The sequence below is a fragment of the Spermophilus citellus genome (genome assembly GCF_964194105.1).
Source record: "Spermophilus citellus genome assembly, chromosome: X".
Lineage (NCBI taxonomy): Eukaryota > Metazoa > Chordata > Mammalia > Rodentia > Sciuridae > Spermophilus > Spermophilus citellus.
In genome coordinates, this window is record NC_138190.1 from 70,253,367 (window position 1) to 70,269,538 (window position 16,172).

A 16,172-nucleotide genomic window follows, 5' to 3' on the forward strand; every position below is an offset into this window, starting at 1 on the left:
GCTTTGCTTCTCCCCAGCTGTCTCTCCTCCCAAGCTCAGTCTCTAAATCTAGATCTCAATTTCTTTCCCCCACCCCGCCCGCTCTCCCGCGTGTCCGGTACCCGGCCCGCGCGGCCCCGAGGCACCGCCTCCCCTCTCCCAACCCGCACCCCCTCCCCGGGGGTCCCGAAGGCCGCCGCCGCCGCCTCCCGCGGAGCACCATAGAGCAGACTCTTCACCGCGCGAGTGACCTGCCGAGTTAAATGAAACAGCTGATAAGATGAGTGACAATTTAAAATCCAAGTGATCCGAGAACACGCACTGAGCCCTGATCGGCTGAATTCAAACTCCCGGTCACCTGCTTCCCGCAGACAAACAGCTATGACTCAGCATTAATCCATCCGGCTGAAACAACTGGTCAGCCCTTCTCATCCTACGAAGGTAAATGCCTACCGAGCCTTCATAAGTAGTGGCCACAGGTTTGAAACGGGGCTTGGGAGAGACAGTAAGGACCCACCCGTTGCATTGGTCGCCCGGCAAAGGGAAACGAACTGTCGCCATTTGCAAGAGACACCACTATGGCAGAGAACTGACGTCATCAGACTGCTGCGGAGGAGATAACTTCATTGAAACCTGCAGCTACATGTGTGTGATCCCCTAGCCTTCCCTCTCCACACATCGGGGAAACCTTAAGGGCCCCTCCCAGCTCTCCCATAAGGGCCCCTCCCAGCTCTCCCGTGAGTGCTACAGCCAGCCCAAGGGAATCAGAGGTGGTGCGGGACCCACGGTGCGGAACTACCGCTCCCACCAGGGCTGACTGCTGAGGTCTCTTGCACCAGCTACAGGGAAGTGGATACTGGAGGGCAAGTAAAATCCGCTGAGGATTCTCAGCCCCAAGCTCTACAAACTTAGGGTTTGAGGGAATGGCAAACTGGAAGAGTGTGCCCAGTCGTTCATGAAAACAGGGCTCCCGGGAGCAGCAGACCTGGCGTGTAGCCAGTATTGTGAGAGGGGCCTGGCTAGAGAAAAAGTGGGAAGTGACTAGACACAAGAGGAGGCCCAAGACACTCAGGATTGGAGACTCGCCCAGTCTGGGAGGAGCTGCTGCACAGTGATTGGTTCCCGCGTATTGACAGGAGAAACTTGACCTGGTGGGCACAGTGCCACCTACTGGAAGAGAAGTTAATCAAACTCTAAGACGGCATTTATTAGGTTTTTTTTTTTTCTTTTCTCTTTTTTTTTTTATTTGGGTTTTTCTTTCATTTTCATTTTTTTCTTGTTGTTTTATTAATTTTTTTTACAAAATATTTTTTTAAATTTTTTTTCTACTAATTTTAATTTTAATTTTTTTAAAATTATTATTTTTTTTAATTTTTTTCTTTTTTAGTTCCTATTTTTTTCTTCTTTAGTCTTTTCATTTTTCTTATCCCCCTTTCCTTGAATTCTACCTGCCTACTCTCATTCTCTTTAGTGACTTCTTCCCTTCCCTTCAAATACCTTTCCTCCCAAGCATCAAATTAATTTATAGGAGTAAACAGTAACTCAGCAGTCAAACAGAACAAGAAGTAACATGAGCAGCTTCAAAAAACAAGGAAGAAAAGGAGTACAAACAATGCAGGACAGCCTAAATATTCAGGACGACCTAGAGTCATCAGAAAAATGGTCATATAAAGAACTCAAGGAACACCTTAGACAGATGGAATGGAACCTTAAAGAGGATACAAGACAGCAAATTCAAGCAGCGAAAGAACACATTGAGAATGAATTTCATAAACAGATAAAAGAAGAAGTTAAGCATCTTTATCAGGAGATAGAGATTATAAAAAATAATCAAACAATAATTCTAGAAATGAAGGAAACGATAAACCAAATTAAAAACTCAATTGAGAGTATCACTAACAGAGTGCAGCAAGTAGAAGCCAGAACGTCAGATAATGAAGACAAAATATACCATCTTGAAAAGAGTCTAGCCAACTCAGAAAGGCTGGTAAAAAAATCACGAGAAAAACATCCAAGAGTTATGGGATAACATAAAAAAACCAAACTTACGAGTCATCGGGATAGAAGAAGGTACAGAGATTCAAACCAAGGGAATGAGTAACCTGCTGAATGAAATAATTACAGAAAACTTTCCAGAAATAAAAAAGGAAACAGATATACAAATTGAAGATGCATACAGGACACCGAGCACACAAAATCACAGTAGACCAATGCCAAGACACATTGTTATGAAGATATCCAATATACAGAACAAAGAGAAAATATTAAAAGCTACAAGAGAAAGGAGACAGATTACATTCAGGGGTAAACCAATAAGGTTAGCAACGGATTTTTCATCAGAGACACTGAAAGCAAGAAGGTCATGGAACAATGTATTTCAAACACTGAAAGACAATGGATGCCAACCAAGAATTCTGTATCCAGCAAAATTAAGCTTCAGGTATGACAACGAAATAAAAATCTTTCATGATAAACAAAAGTTAAAAGAATTTGCAGCCAGAAAACCAGCATTGCAAAGCATTTTGAGCAAAACACTACACGAGGAAGAAATGAAAAACAATAACCAAAACCATCAGTGGGAAGTGCCTCAGTAAAGACAGAGGGCGAGGGGAAAGACAATCATGGAGAAACAAACTAAAATTTTTTAAAAAAAGGATAAACAATCAAACATGGATGGAAGTTCAAACCATATATTAATAGTAACTCTGAATGTTAATGGCTTAAACTCTCCAATAAAGCGACATAGGCTGGTATCATGGATTAAAAAAACAAATCCAACAATATGCTGCCTCCAGGAGACACATCTGATTGGAAAAGACATACACAGGCTGAAGGTGAAAGGATGGGAAAAAATATACCACGCACACGGTCCTCGTAAGCAAGCAGGGGTGGCCATCCTCATATTGAATAAAATCGACTTCAAGACTAAGTTAATCAAAAGGGATAAAGAAGGTCATTATATACTGTTAAAAGGAACCATTCACCAACAAGACATAACAATTATCAATATTTACGCACCAAATAATGGTGCTGCAACATTCATAAAACAAATACTCCTCAAGTTCAAGAATCAAATAGACCACAACACAATAATTATGGGAGACTTCAACACACCTCTCTCACCATTGGACAGATCCTCTAAACAAAAGTTGAATAAAGAAAATATAGAACTCAATACCACAATCAATAGCCTAGACTTAACTGACTTATATAGAATATATCAACCATCATCAAATGGCTATACTTTTTTCTCAGCAGCACATGGATCCTTCTCAAAAATAGACCATATATTATGCCATAGGGCAACCCTCAGTAAATATAAAGGGGTGGAGATAATGCAATACCATGCATTTTATCTGATCATAATGGAATGAAACTGGAAATCAATGATAAAAGAAGGAAGGAAAAATCCTACAGCACATGGAAAATGAACAATATGTTACTGAATGATCAATGGGTTACAGAAGACATAAAGGAGGAAATCAAAAAATTCTTAGAGATAAACGAAAATAAAGACACAACATATCGGAATCTATGGGAAACAATGAAAGCAGTTTTAAGAGGAAAATTCATCGCCTGGTGGTCATTCCTCAAAAAAAGAAAAAACCAACAAATAAATGAGCTCACACTTCATCTCAAAGCCCTAGAAAAGGAAGAGCAAAACAACAGCAAATGTAGCAGAAGGCAAGAAATAATTAAAATCAGAGCGGAAATCAATGAAATTGAAACAAAAGAAACTATTGAAAAAATTAACAAAACTAAAAGTTGGTTCTTCGAAAAAATAAATAAGATCGACAGACCTTTAGCCATGCTAACGAAGAGAAGAAGAGAGAGAACTCAAATTACTAACATACGGGATGAAAAAGGCAATATCACAACAGATGCTACAGAAATACAGAAGACAATTAGAAATTATTTTGAAAACCTATATTCCAATAAAATAGAGGATAGTGAAGACATCGATAAATTTCTTAAGTCATATGATTTGCCCAGACTGAGTCAGGAGGATACACACAATCTGAACAGACCAATATCAATGGATGAAATTGAAGAAGCCATCAAAAGACTACCAACCAAGAAAAGCCCAGGACCGGATGGGTATACAGCGGAGTTTCACAAAACCTTTAAAGAAGAATTAGTACCAATACTTTTCAAGTTATTTCAGGAAATAGAAAAAGAGGGAGCTCTTCCAAATTCATTCTATGAGGCCAACATCACCCTGATTCCGAAACCAGACAAAGACACCTCAAAGAAAGAAAACTACAGACCAATATCTCTAATGAACCTAGATGCAAAAATCCTCAATAAAATTCTGGCGAATCGAATACAAAAACACATCAAAAAAATTGTGCACCATGATCAAGTAGGATTCATCCCTGGGATGCAAGGATGGTTCAATATACGGAAATCAATAAATGTTATTCACCACATCAATAGACTTAAAGATAAGAACCATATGATCATCTCGATAGATGCAGAGAAAGCATTTGACAAAGTACAGCATCCCTTTATGTTCAAAACATTAGAAAAACTAGGGATAACAGGAACTTACCTTGACATTGTAAAAGCTATCTATGCTAAGCCTCAGGCTAGCATCATTCTGAATGGACAAAAGTTGAAGGCATTCCCTCTAAAATCCGGAACAAGACAGGGATGCCCTCTATCTCCACTTCTATTCAATATAGTTCTCGAAACACTGGCCAGAGCAATTAGACGAAAGAAATTAAAGGCATAAAAATTGGAAAAGAAGAACTTAAATTATCACTATTTGCAGATGACATGATTCTATACCTAGAAGACCCAAAAGGGTCTACAAAGAAACTACTAGAACTAATAAATGAATTCAGCAAAGTGGCAGGATATAAAATCAACACGCATAAATCAAAGGCATTTCTGTATATCAGCGACAAAACTTCTGAAATGGAAATGAGGAACAACACTCCATTCACAATATCCTCAAAAAAAATAAAATACTTGGGAATCAACCTAACAAAAGAGGTGAAAGATTTATACAATGAAAACTACAGAACCCTAAAGAGAGAAGTAGAAGAAGATCTTAGAAGATGGAAAAATATACCCAGTTCATGGATAGGCAGAACTAACATCATCAAAATGGCGATATTACCAAAAGTTCTCTAGAGATTTAATGCAATGCCAATCAAAATCCCAACGGCATTTCTTGTAGAAATAGATAAAGCAATCATGAAATTCATATGGAAAAATAAAAGACCCAGAATAGCAAAAGCAATTCTAAGCAGGAAGTGTGAATCAGGCGGTATAGCGATACCAGATTTCAAACTATATTACAGAGCAATAGTGACAAAAACAGCATGGTACTGGTACCAAAACAGGCAGGTGGACCAGTGGTATAGAATAGAGGACACAGAGACTAATCCACAAAGTTACAACTATCTTATATTTGATAAAGGGGCTAAAAGCATGCAATGGAGGAAGGATAGCATCTTCAACAAATGGTGTTGGGTAAACTGGAAATCCATATGCAACAAAATGAAACTGAATCCCTTTCTCTCGCCATGCACAAAAGTTAACTCAAAATGGATCAAGGAGCTTGATATCAAATCAGAAACTCTGCGTCTGATAGAAGAAAAAGTTGGCTCCGATCTACAGATTGTGGGGTCGGGCTCCAAATTCCTTAATAGGACACCCATAGCACAAGAGTTAACAACTAGAATCAACAAATGGGACTTAATTAAACTTAAAAGTTTTTTTCTCAGCAAAAGAAACAATAAGAGAGGTAAATAGGGAGCCTACATCCTGGGAACAAATTTTTACTCCTCACACTTCAGATAGAGCCCTAATATCCAGAGTATACAAAGAACTCAAAAAATTAGACAATAAGATAACAAATAACCCAATCAACAAATGGGCCAAGGACCTGAACAGACACTTCTCAGAGGAGGATATACAATCAATCAACAAGTACATGAAAAAATGCTCACCATCTCTAGCAGTCAGAGAAATGCAAATCAAAACCACCCTAAGATACCATCTCACTCCAGTAAGATTGGCAGCCACTATGAAGTCAAACAACAAGTGCTGGCGAGGATGTGGAGAAAAGGGTACACTTGTACATTGCTGGTGGGACTGCAAATTGGTGCAGCCAATTTGGAAAGCAGTTTGGAGATTCCTGGGAAAGCTGGGAATGGAACCACCATTTGATCCTGCTATTGCCCTTCTCGGACTATTCCCTGAAGACCTTAAAAGAGCATGCTACAGGGATACTGCCACATCGATGTTCATAGCAGCACAATTCACAAGAGCTAGACTGTGGAACCAACCCAGATGCCCTTCAATAGATGAATGGATAAAAAAATTGTGGCATCTATACACAATGGAGTACTATGCAGCAATAAAAAATGACAAAATCATAGAATTTGCAGGGAAATCGATGGCACTAGAGCAGATTATGCTTAGTAAAGCTAGCCAATCCCTAAAAAACAAATACCAAATGTCTTCTTTGATATAATGAGAGCAACTATGAACAGAGCAGGGAGGAAGAATAGGAAGAAAAGATTAACATTAAACAGAGACATGAGATGGGAGGTAAAGGGAGAGAAAAGGGAAATTGCATGGAAATGAAGGGAGACCCTCATTGCTATACAAAATTACATATAAGAGGTTGTGAGGGGAATGGGAAAATAAACAAGGAGAGAAATGAATTACAGTAGATGGGGTAGAGAGAGAAGTTGGGAGGGGTGGGGAGGGGGGATAGTGGGGGATAGGAGGGGTGGCAGAGTACGGCCGTTGCTTATGGGGCATTGTGTAAAATTGTGGATGTGTAGCCGACGTGATTCTGCGGTCTGCATTTGGGGTAAAATTGGGGGTTCATGACCCACTTCAATCTAATGTATGAAGTATGATATGTCAAGAGCTTTGTAATGTTGTGAACAACCAATAAAAAAAAATTTTAAAAAACCCTAGAAATATATGCCACAAAGAGTAGATTTTACTGTACACAATTTAAAAATAAGTCATTAAGAATGTGGAGGCACTCCAGATGGAATTCAGACTCTGACAAATGAGTCTAACTATATTACAAATGAACTACATAAATATACTGACAGGTGTGGGGAAATAGTGTTGATTTAAGTAACTTTGAAAAACATTGTTTTGACTGGACACAAAGATAAAGACAAAAAGAACTGTGCACAATATTGTACTCTAGTCAGGAGCTTTGGTTTTCATGGAGATATGGATTAGCAAATTATGAAGAAACTTTATATGTATCATGAGTTCTGCTATAACATGGCATATGTGTTGCTAAAAATGAATATAGTATGCAAAAAATTGCAATAAAAACCAAGGAATTGTGGAGAAAATGGGGTTAGGGACATAACATGCAAAAACTTGGTCAGTGACACATTTAAAAAAGATAGGGACTTAATAAAATTTTAGTAGTTTTATATATGTTAAATGACTAAAAATGCATCAATAGTGTAATAAATATTGCATGTCTTAAAAAAAACTTGACAGTTGCTTGTGTAAGTAGATATCATAAGGAATGCAGCTTGTGAGATACTGTGAAGTGATGGAAGGAGGGTTATCTGAAATCTGATGCAAATTTTAGCAACAGCCATATATGGGTGTGGGCTTATAACATATGTAGTGAACTGAGGTAGCTGATAGAAGTTTCAATGGTGCACTTGTGTATATTTTGTGTGTTCCTACACAGCATGATTCAACTAGCTGCGGTTTTCTGCATTTATCTACTATTTCATATAAATTAAATACAAGCAAATACTTAATTTACACCACGCTTAAATCATTCCCTGTGTTATAGGGAACAAATTCAAGTTTTCAAAACAAAAGCAAAGGTTATAACAGAACTACTAGAGAGAGAGAGAGAGAGAGAGAGAAAGAGAGAACAAACATGCACAGATACAGATACTATGGTTTTCTGTATCTGTGTTTTATTTTTAATTCATTTTTTTGAATTTTAATATTTATTCATTTTTTTTTTTTTTTTAGTTTTCAGCGGACACAACATCTTTGTTTGTATGTGGTGCTGAGGATTGAACCCGGGCCACACGCATGCCAGGCGAGCTCGCTACCGCTTGAGCCACATCCCCAGCCCTTTAAAATAATGAATTTGGTATGGTCGTTGAATACAGATCATTATACAAAAATTAATTCTGTTTCTGTATGCTAACCAGAAGTGATTAGAAAATGAGCCTTTAAAATACCATTTTAAATAGCATCAAAATCCATGAAATGAAAAAAAAAAACATCAAATGCCAGTAATCAATCTATAATGAAAGATAAGAAGACTTCTATACAGACAACTAAAAATATTTGAAACATTGCTGAGAGAAATTTTAGAATACCTAAATAAATGAAGATGTATGTTATGTTCATGGACTGGAAAAATCATCATTATTATTATTATGTCAATTTTCCCATCTTGATCCAAAGATTAAAACAATCCCAATCAAAATCCTAGAAGATGCACAGTGATGCATGCCTGCAATCCCAGTGGCTCTGGAGGTTGAGTCAGGAGGATTGTGAGTTCAAAGCCAGCCTCAACAAAAAGTGAGGTGCTAAGCAACTCAGTGAGACCCTGTCTCTCTAAATGATACAAAATAGGGCTGGGGATGTGACTCAATGGGTGAGTGTTCCTGGGTTCAATCCCCAGTACAAAAAAAAAAAAAAAAATCCTAGCTAGTGAAACTGAAAGGATGACATTAAAATATGTTTGAAAATGCAAAGAGAAATCTTGGAAAATATTAATAGAGTTTGAAGACTCATATCACAGAAGAGAGAGCCCAGAATATAGCCCAGAAATAGACCCACACATGGTCATTTGATTTGCAACAAAGGTCTCCAGTGCTATTCAGTGGGATAGTTTTCATATATTAAAGTGCTAGAACAATTATATATCTATATGTGTAAAATCAATTAAATATCCGTGAATATTGACCCCCTCTTTCATACCATATACAAACATTGATTTGAGATAAGCCAGGTAAATTGATGTTTGCCTGTACTCCCAGCTACTTGGGAGCCTGAGGTAGGATTGCTTGAGCCCAGGAGTTCAAGGCCAGCCTGGCAATATAGTGAGACCCCAACTCAAAAAAAAAAAAAAATGGATCATAGTGTAAAACAATAAGGCTTCTAAGAAAAATCATAGGATAGTATCTTAATGACTGTAGGGCCACAAAATTACTAATTATATAAGAAAATATTGATGAAGTGGACTTATGGCCAGTTGAGAACTTCAATGTGTTAAAAGATACCACTGAGGAAAAGAAAACACAATCCACTGATTGGAAGAAAAAAGCTGATAAATAAGCTTGACAAATTCCAAAATATATAAAGAACTATTGTAAACAGCACAATAAAAAATGGGCAAGGAATTGAATGAGAATTTTACAGAAGAGGATATACAGATGGTCAATACATTACTCATCAAGGAAATGCAAAATAGGGCCACTGCACACTCACTGAAATAAATTCCAAGTGTTAATAAGGATGGGAAGCAACTGTAGCTCTGATACATTGCTGGTAGAAATATAATTGTGACATCTACTTTAAAAAAGTGTTTGGCGTTATCTGCTAAACCTGACATGTACCTATCCCAGAAACGACCCTGTAGTATCACCCCTTGATACATACTCAGGTGGAATGAATGCATCTTTTTGCCAAAATATGTACAAGAATGTTCACCAAAGCTGTATTCATAAGAGCTAAAATTTTGAAACAACCTTACCACTCATCAACAGAAGAATGGATTAACTAAACTGTAATGTAGTCATACATTGGAATATTATAGAACAATAAAAGGAATTAACTTCTGAAATATATAAAATGTGGTTAGATATCACAGACATCATTAGGAAAAGTTGAGTACAAAAGAAGGCATACAGAGTATAAATTCTATTTGATAAGCCACTTATTGAGATATAATTCACATGCATGAAATTCACTCATTACATTTTAGTCTATATACAGATATGTTAAACCATCGTCAACAATTTTGTAGTACTAAATTTGATCAGAAACTCTGAACCCTTTACTTATCTTTGCATATCTCCCACAAGTCCTAAGCAAGCACTAATCTTTCTATTTGTAAAGATTTCCATATTCTGGATATTTTATATAAATGGAATCATGTAATATGTGGACTTTTCTTGTGTGTGGTGCTGGGGATTGAACCCAGGACTTTGTGCATGCAAGGCAAGCACTCTAACAACTGAGCTATATCCACAGCCTAATGTATGAACTTTTGTGACTGACTTATTTCGCTGAGCATATATTCTAAGTTCATCTATGCCATGGCATGTATTGGTACGTCATTACTTTTTATGGCCAAATCTTCCATTGCATGGATATCCCATATTTCATTTATCCATTCATCAGTTGATGGACATTTGGGTTGTTTCTGCCTTTTTGCTACTATAAATAATACTGCTATAAACGTTTATACACAAGGTTTTGTGTGGATATATTTTCACTTTTCTTGAGTGTACACCTAGGAGAGGAATTGCTAGGTCATATTGTAACTCTTATATTTAATAATTTGAGGAACTGTCAGTATTTCCCAAAGTATCTGTACCATTTTACATTCCCACCAGCAATACATGAATCCTCAGATTTCTCTTCTTCTTTGCAACACATGTATTGTCTGACTTTTTGATTATAGCCATCCCAGTGATGTGTAGTTGTATCCCATTGTAGGTTTGATTTCCTAATTACTAATTTTCTTCAAGACCAATGGTGTCGAGCATCTTTTCAGATGGTTACTGGCTATTATACATCTTCTTTGGAGAAACATCTTTTCAGATCCTGTCTTAGTCTGTGTTTCTGTTGCTCTAACAGAGTACTTGAGACTGGGTAATTTATAAGGAAGGTTACTTTTTTTTATTCTACTTAATTATACATGACAGCAGAATGCATTTCAATTCATTGTACACAAATAAGGAAGCTTACTTTGACTCACAGTTTTGGAGGCTGGGAAGTCCAAAGGCATAGCAGAGGCATCTGGTGAGGTGTATAACTTGGCAGAACATGAAAGAGCAAACAAGTATATGAAGAAGATTCATGAGGGGCAGCCTCACTTTATAATAACCTCTCTCTGACAATAACTAATGTAGTCCCTTGTTGAGAGCCACAGCCGAAGGGGCCCCAGCAAACTTTCAGCTGCCAGCAAACTTCCAGCTGCCAGCTGATGATTGGCTCACAGAGGCCCCAGCAAACTTCTAGCTACCAACTGATTGACTCCTCTGGGTTGATGCTCATTGGGCTGTTTGCCCGCCCTTTCAGACCACGGAGCTGCTCATTGGGGGACTTTTTTGGCTCCACCCACATAACCCAGCCAATCGGCCTCAAGAGCAGGAGGAGTGGGGGAGGTTGAGAGGCTTGTGGGAAGCTGGTGGTGGCAGTTGGGCTCTGAGGGTTTTTCCTGAGGAGCTGTGTGGTGCAGTGTGTGTGTGTGTTCTAAAAATAAAGTTCATTTCTTTTGACAAGTGGCTCCTGAATTGTGCCCATCCAGACTGTGGCAGTCCCTCAAAAGAAGAATTCACTCAGTCCCACTGGAAAGTTATAAAGAATTTGTTGGGCTGGGCTTAATTAATCCTTCTTAACTACCTACCTAAGTCACCTCCTTAAAAGCCCCACCTCACAACATGACCACGGTGGCATTCAAGTTTAAATATGAGTTTTGGAGGGCACAGATCATTGCAGAATCTGCTCAATTTTTAAGTGGGCTATCTTTTTTATTATTGAATAATAAGAATTAGGTGTAATTCTTATTACTCAATAATATATGACATGAACACATATATGACACACACATATTTTCTCCAGTTCTTCACATTGTCATTTTCCTTTCTTAATAGTTTCCTTTGAAGTACAGTTATTAAACTTTTATGAGATGTGGTTTATCTGTTGACAATTATTGCAAATTAGCATTCATCATACAGATTGAGCATCCCTAATCTGAAAATCCAAAACCCCAAATGCTCCAAAATCCAAACTTATTGAATTATAGACATGATGCCACAAGTGGAAAATTCCACATCTGATCTGATGTGATAGGTCTCAGTCAAAACACAGGTGCACTAAAAAATATTGCATAAAATTACCTTCAGGCAGTGCGTAGAAAGAGCATATGAAACATAAATGAATTTTGCATTTAGGGTTGGGTCCCATCCTCAAGATATCTCATTATGATATGCAAATATTCAAAATCTGAAAAAAATCCAAAACAACTTCTGGTCTCAAGCATTTTCAGGTAAAGGATACTCAATCTGTACAACAAATTCTTTTATTTTTATTTTTTAGTTGTCAATGGACCGACCTACCTACCTTTCTTTCTTTCTGGTGCTGAAAATTGAACCCAGTGCCTCATACATGCTAGGCAAGTGCTCTACCACTGAGCTACAAGCCCAGCCCAACAAATTCTTTATAACTGACTTAGTTTTTTGCCATTTTGCAGCTTATGTACCAAAATGAAAATATCCTTGGAGAAAAATGACTAGATTATTAACTCTCTTCAAAGTAATGGTTTTAAATGAGGTCCTATTGTAGACAAACATATTAAGAATGTAAAAGTCAGAATTACCCTCTCTGAGGTGAGAAGTGTACTTGGGCTTAAAAGAGATACAGCATATTAATCACATTTGTATTCATTATTGTTTATTTCTTGGAACAGAATAATTTCTGGCTTTCTCAAAGCAAAATAATATTAGTCAACGAGCACTTCTGTTTCCTGTGTTTTTATGAGACAACTAGTTATTATCAAGACATTCTGAATTTTTAAACCAAATTTTGTAAAGAATCATCTTATTATCTGGACTACATAGAATACCACCTACTAGACATAACATTTTTTACTTAAGGACACTGATATTTTCTTAGAGATGAGTTGTTGAGAAGAGTAGCAATAATTTAAGACTTGCAGAAATAAGTGACAAACAACTGTAGTACCTTGGGTCCAGTTTTTTTTCTCATACAACTAGAATTGTGAAATAGTTAAAATAATTTTTTCAGATAATTCACTGATTATATAGATACCACTTTGGGATTTTTTTTCCTTTTTCTTGTTTTTGTTTTAACTCATACAGGAGTGGTACTTTTTGATCTAACAGCTTTAAGGTGTGAATTAGAATTTAATATTTATTTTGAAGAACTCTTAAAGAATTAACAGTTAAGTCATACAAGTGTAAAGAAAGTCTTAAAATTTGGAAAGGTTTTGTTGAACTTGGTAGTAACTGTGTGAACAAGCTAGATTATGTCAAAATGAGAATGTCAAAATGAATCGTTCAGTTAAGTAGTGTAACTGGAACTTTTGGCTATTAAACATGGTTTTTATAAATTCATGGGACAGTATTTGTATTCACTGTAGTATTTAGTAGCTTCTTAATGTTTTCTTCATCTCTGATAATGAATTTTAAGATATGATAACTGTCCAAAATATCTAATTCAAAAATGAAAGTAGATTCTGAAATAAATTTGATGCTTTTTAATTAAAACATATAAAGTATTGGGGCTGAGGGTGTAGTGCAGTGGGAGAGCACTTGCCTAGCATGTGCAAGGCCTTGGGTGTGATCCCAAAATTTAACAAATCAAGAAGAAAATAAATAACAGACAAGGGCACAAATCAATAAAATGTAAAACAGAAAACAATGAACACAATCAATGAAGCTAAAAGCTATTTGTGTGTGTTTATCTTTTGAGAAAATCAATGCCATTGATAAACCTCTATCCAGGCAGATTAAGACAAAAAAAATATCAGGAGCCATCACTAGAGATTCTACGGGTATTTAAAAGACTAAAAAGGGAACATTATGGACAACTTTATGCACATGAATTTGAAGTCTTAAATTAAATTGACAAATTATTTAAGTCACAAGCTACCAAAGCTCCCACACAATGCTGTAGATACAGTCTTATACTTGTTAAGTTAATTAAATTGATAATCTTCCAACAAAAAGACTACAGAACAATTCTACCAAACAATTAAAGAAGATGTAATACTGATTTTTATTTGTACAGACTTCCAGAAAAAAGATAAGGACAGGAGTTGGGAATATAGCTCAGTTGTAGAGCACTTGCCTAGTATCCACAAGGCCCTGTGTTTAATCCCCAGTACTGTGCACCATATGCATGCATGTGTGTGCACAGATGCGCACTCGTGCGCACACACACAGAGGGCACAACTACTATTTCATTTTTTGAAATCAAAGCTAAACAAAGACAATGTAAGAAACATCTCTCATAAAATAGATGGCAAAATATTCAACAAATTATCAGCACATTGAATTTAGTAACATAATAAGTGTAATACATCATAACCAAGTGATGTTTATCCCAGGTTCAACATTGTAAACTCAATGAATTCATCAGTTTAACAGATTAAAGAAGTAAAATATAAAATCAACAGATAATGAAAAAGTATTTGAAAAAATTCAATTTTTAAATTTTTTTTATGATGAAAACTCTTAGCTGACTTAGGAACAGAAGGGAAGTTCCTCAGCTTACTAAAGGCCATCTACAAAAAACAAAACCTACCTAACAATGAAGAAGTGAATACTTTCCCCCTAGTCAAGGTTGTCTACTGTTAACTTATCCTTTCAACATTATCCTAAGTGTCCCAGTCAGTGCAATAGATAAGCAATAGAATGAAGGATAGAAGAGGAAAAAAAAAGAGAGAGACTCTATTTGTAGATAACATGATTGTTTATATAGAAAATCCCAAAGAATCTATTAAAAGGTTCCTAGAACTAATACATGAGTTTAGCAAGATTAGGACACAAGGTTAATACTCAAAAGTTAATTATATTTCTATGTACTAGCAGTGAAGTTCAAGAATAAGCAATAAAAATCAAGGGAACCTTCTGAAGCATTGGAAGTTGTTCTTTAGCATGATCTGGGTACTAATTACATGGGTTTAAATCTGTGTGATAGTTCATTGAGTTGTGTGTTGAAGATTAGAGCACTTTGTTCAGTTTATTGTATGTATACTATACCTCAAAACTTTTTTAACATTCACTCTACCAAAGATGAATAAAAACTGTCTCACATAGTATGACTTATGCCATCTGATATAGATTCTTCCCATGGTGATACCCCAAAAAATACTGTTGACTGACTAAATGAAACAACTTAGAAACTCTCTTCCACTTTGCTTAACATAAAACCACTATTAGTTTATGCCACACTGAATCTTCTGTTTAATTCAGCCTTGAGAGTGAGCATGGACCTTACAAGGAGGAAGGGAATCATTGGATTTTAATTAGAACTTTAACAATAACAGCAGGATTTCAGGCTAGTTAGCAGCATCATGGCAGATGTTTCAGAAAATGCAGGCAGTGTTAGTGAATGCATTACAGGGTGCTAAAAGTAGTGGTGTTCATCAACAGATGAATGGATAAAGAAAATGTAGTATATACACACAGTGGAGTTTTACTCAGCCTTAGAATAAATTTATGTCATTTGCAGGTAAATAGATGGATTGGAGAACATCATGCTAAGTGAAATAAGACAGACTCAGAAAGTCAAGGGTTGAAAGTTCTTTCATGTGTGGAAGATATATAAAGGGGGGTCAGATATTTAAAAAGGAGGGGAAATCTCACAAAATAGAAGGAAGATCCATAGAGTAGAGGAGGAAAGGGATTGAGAGGGAGGAAAGAGGGGGAGGGTATAGAGAAGTACTGGCAAATGAAATTACCAGATTTTGCTGTCTATGTACAAATATACAACAGTGAATTTATATATATATATATATATATATATATATATATATATATATACACACACACACACACACACACATACATACATACACACACACACACACACAAACACACAAACATATACATACACATATATGCACCAATTAAAGTATCAATAAAAGAAGGGAGATCAGTAGTGTAGAACAAGCAGAAGCAGGAGGGAGGAGAATGGGAGGGAAAGGGAAGGTACAATAAGGAATGAGATGATCAAATTATGTGCATGTATGAATATGGTATAATGAATTTCATTATTTTGTATAATTATGATTCACCAATAAAAAAGTTTTTTTCAGTCCATCCATGGCTGAGTGTAGTGGTGTGCGCCTGTAATCCCTGCTACTTGGGAGAATGAGGCAGGAGGATCACAAGTTCAATGCCAGCCTGGGCAACTTAGACCCTGTCTCAAAACAAAATAGTAAAAAGGGCTGTGGATATGGTTTA

General features: G+C 36.6%; 1 protein-coding gene across 1 annotated transcript in view; it reads left to right on the plus strand.

Annotated features, from left to right (window-relative positions):
* Positions 1 to 16,172, plus strand: part of TEX11 (testis expressed 11) — a gene marked incomplete at both ends in the record, with an annotated part of 301,635 nt that overhangs the window by 263,999 nt on the left and 21,464 nt on the right. The gene's annotated exons all lie outside the window — the stretch shown is intronic.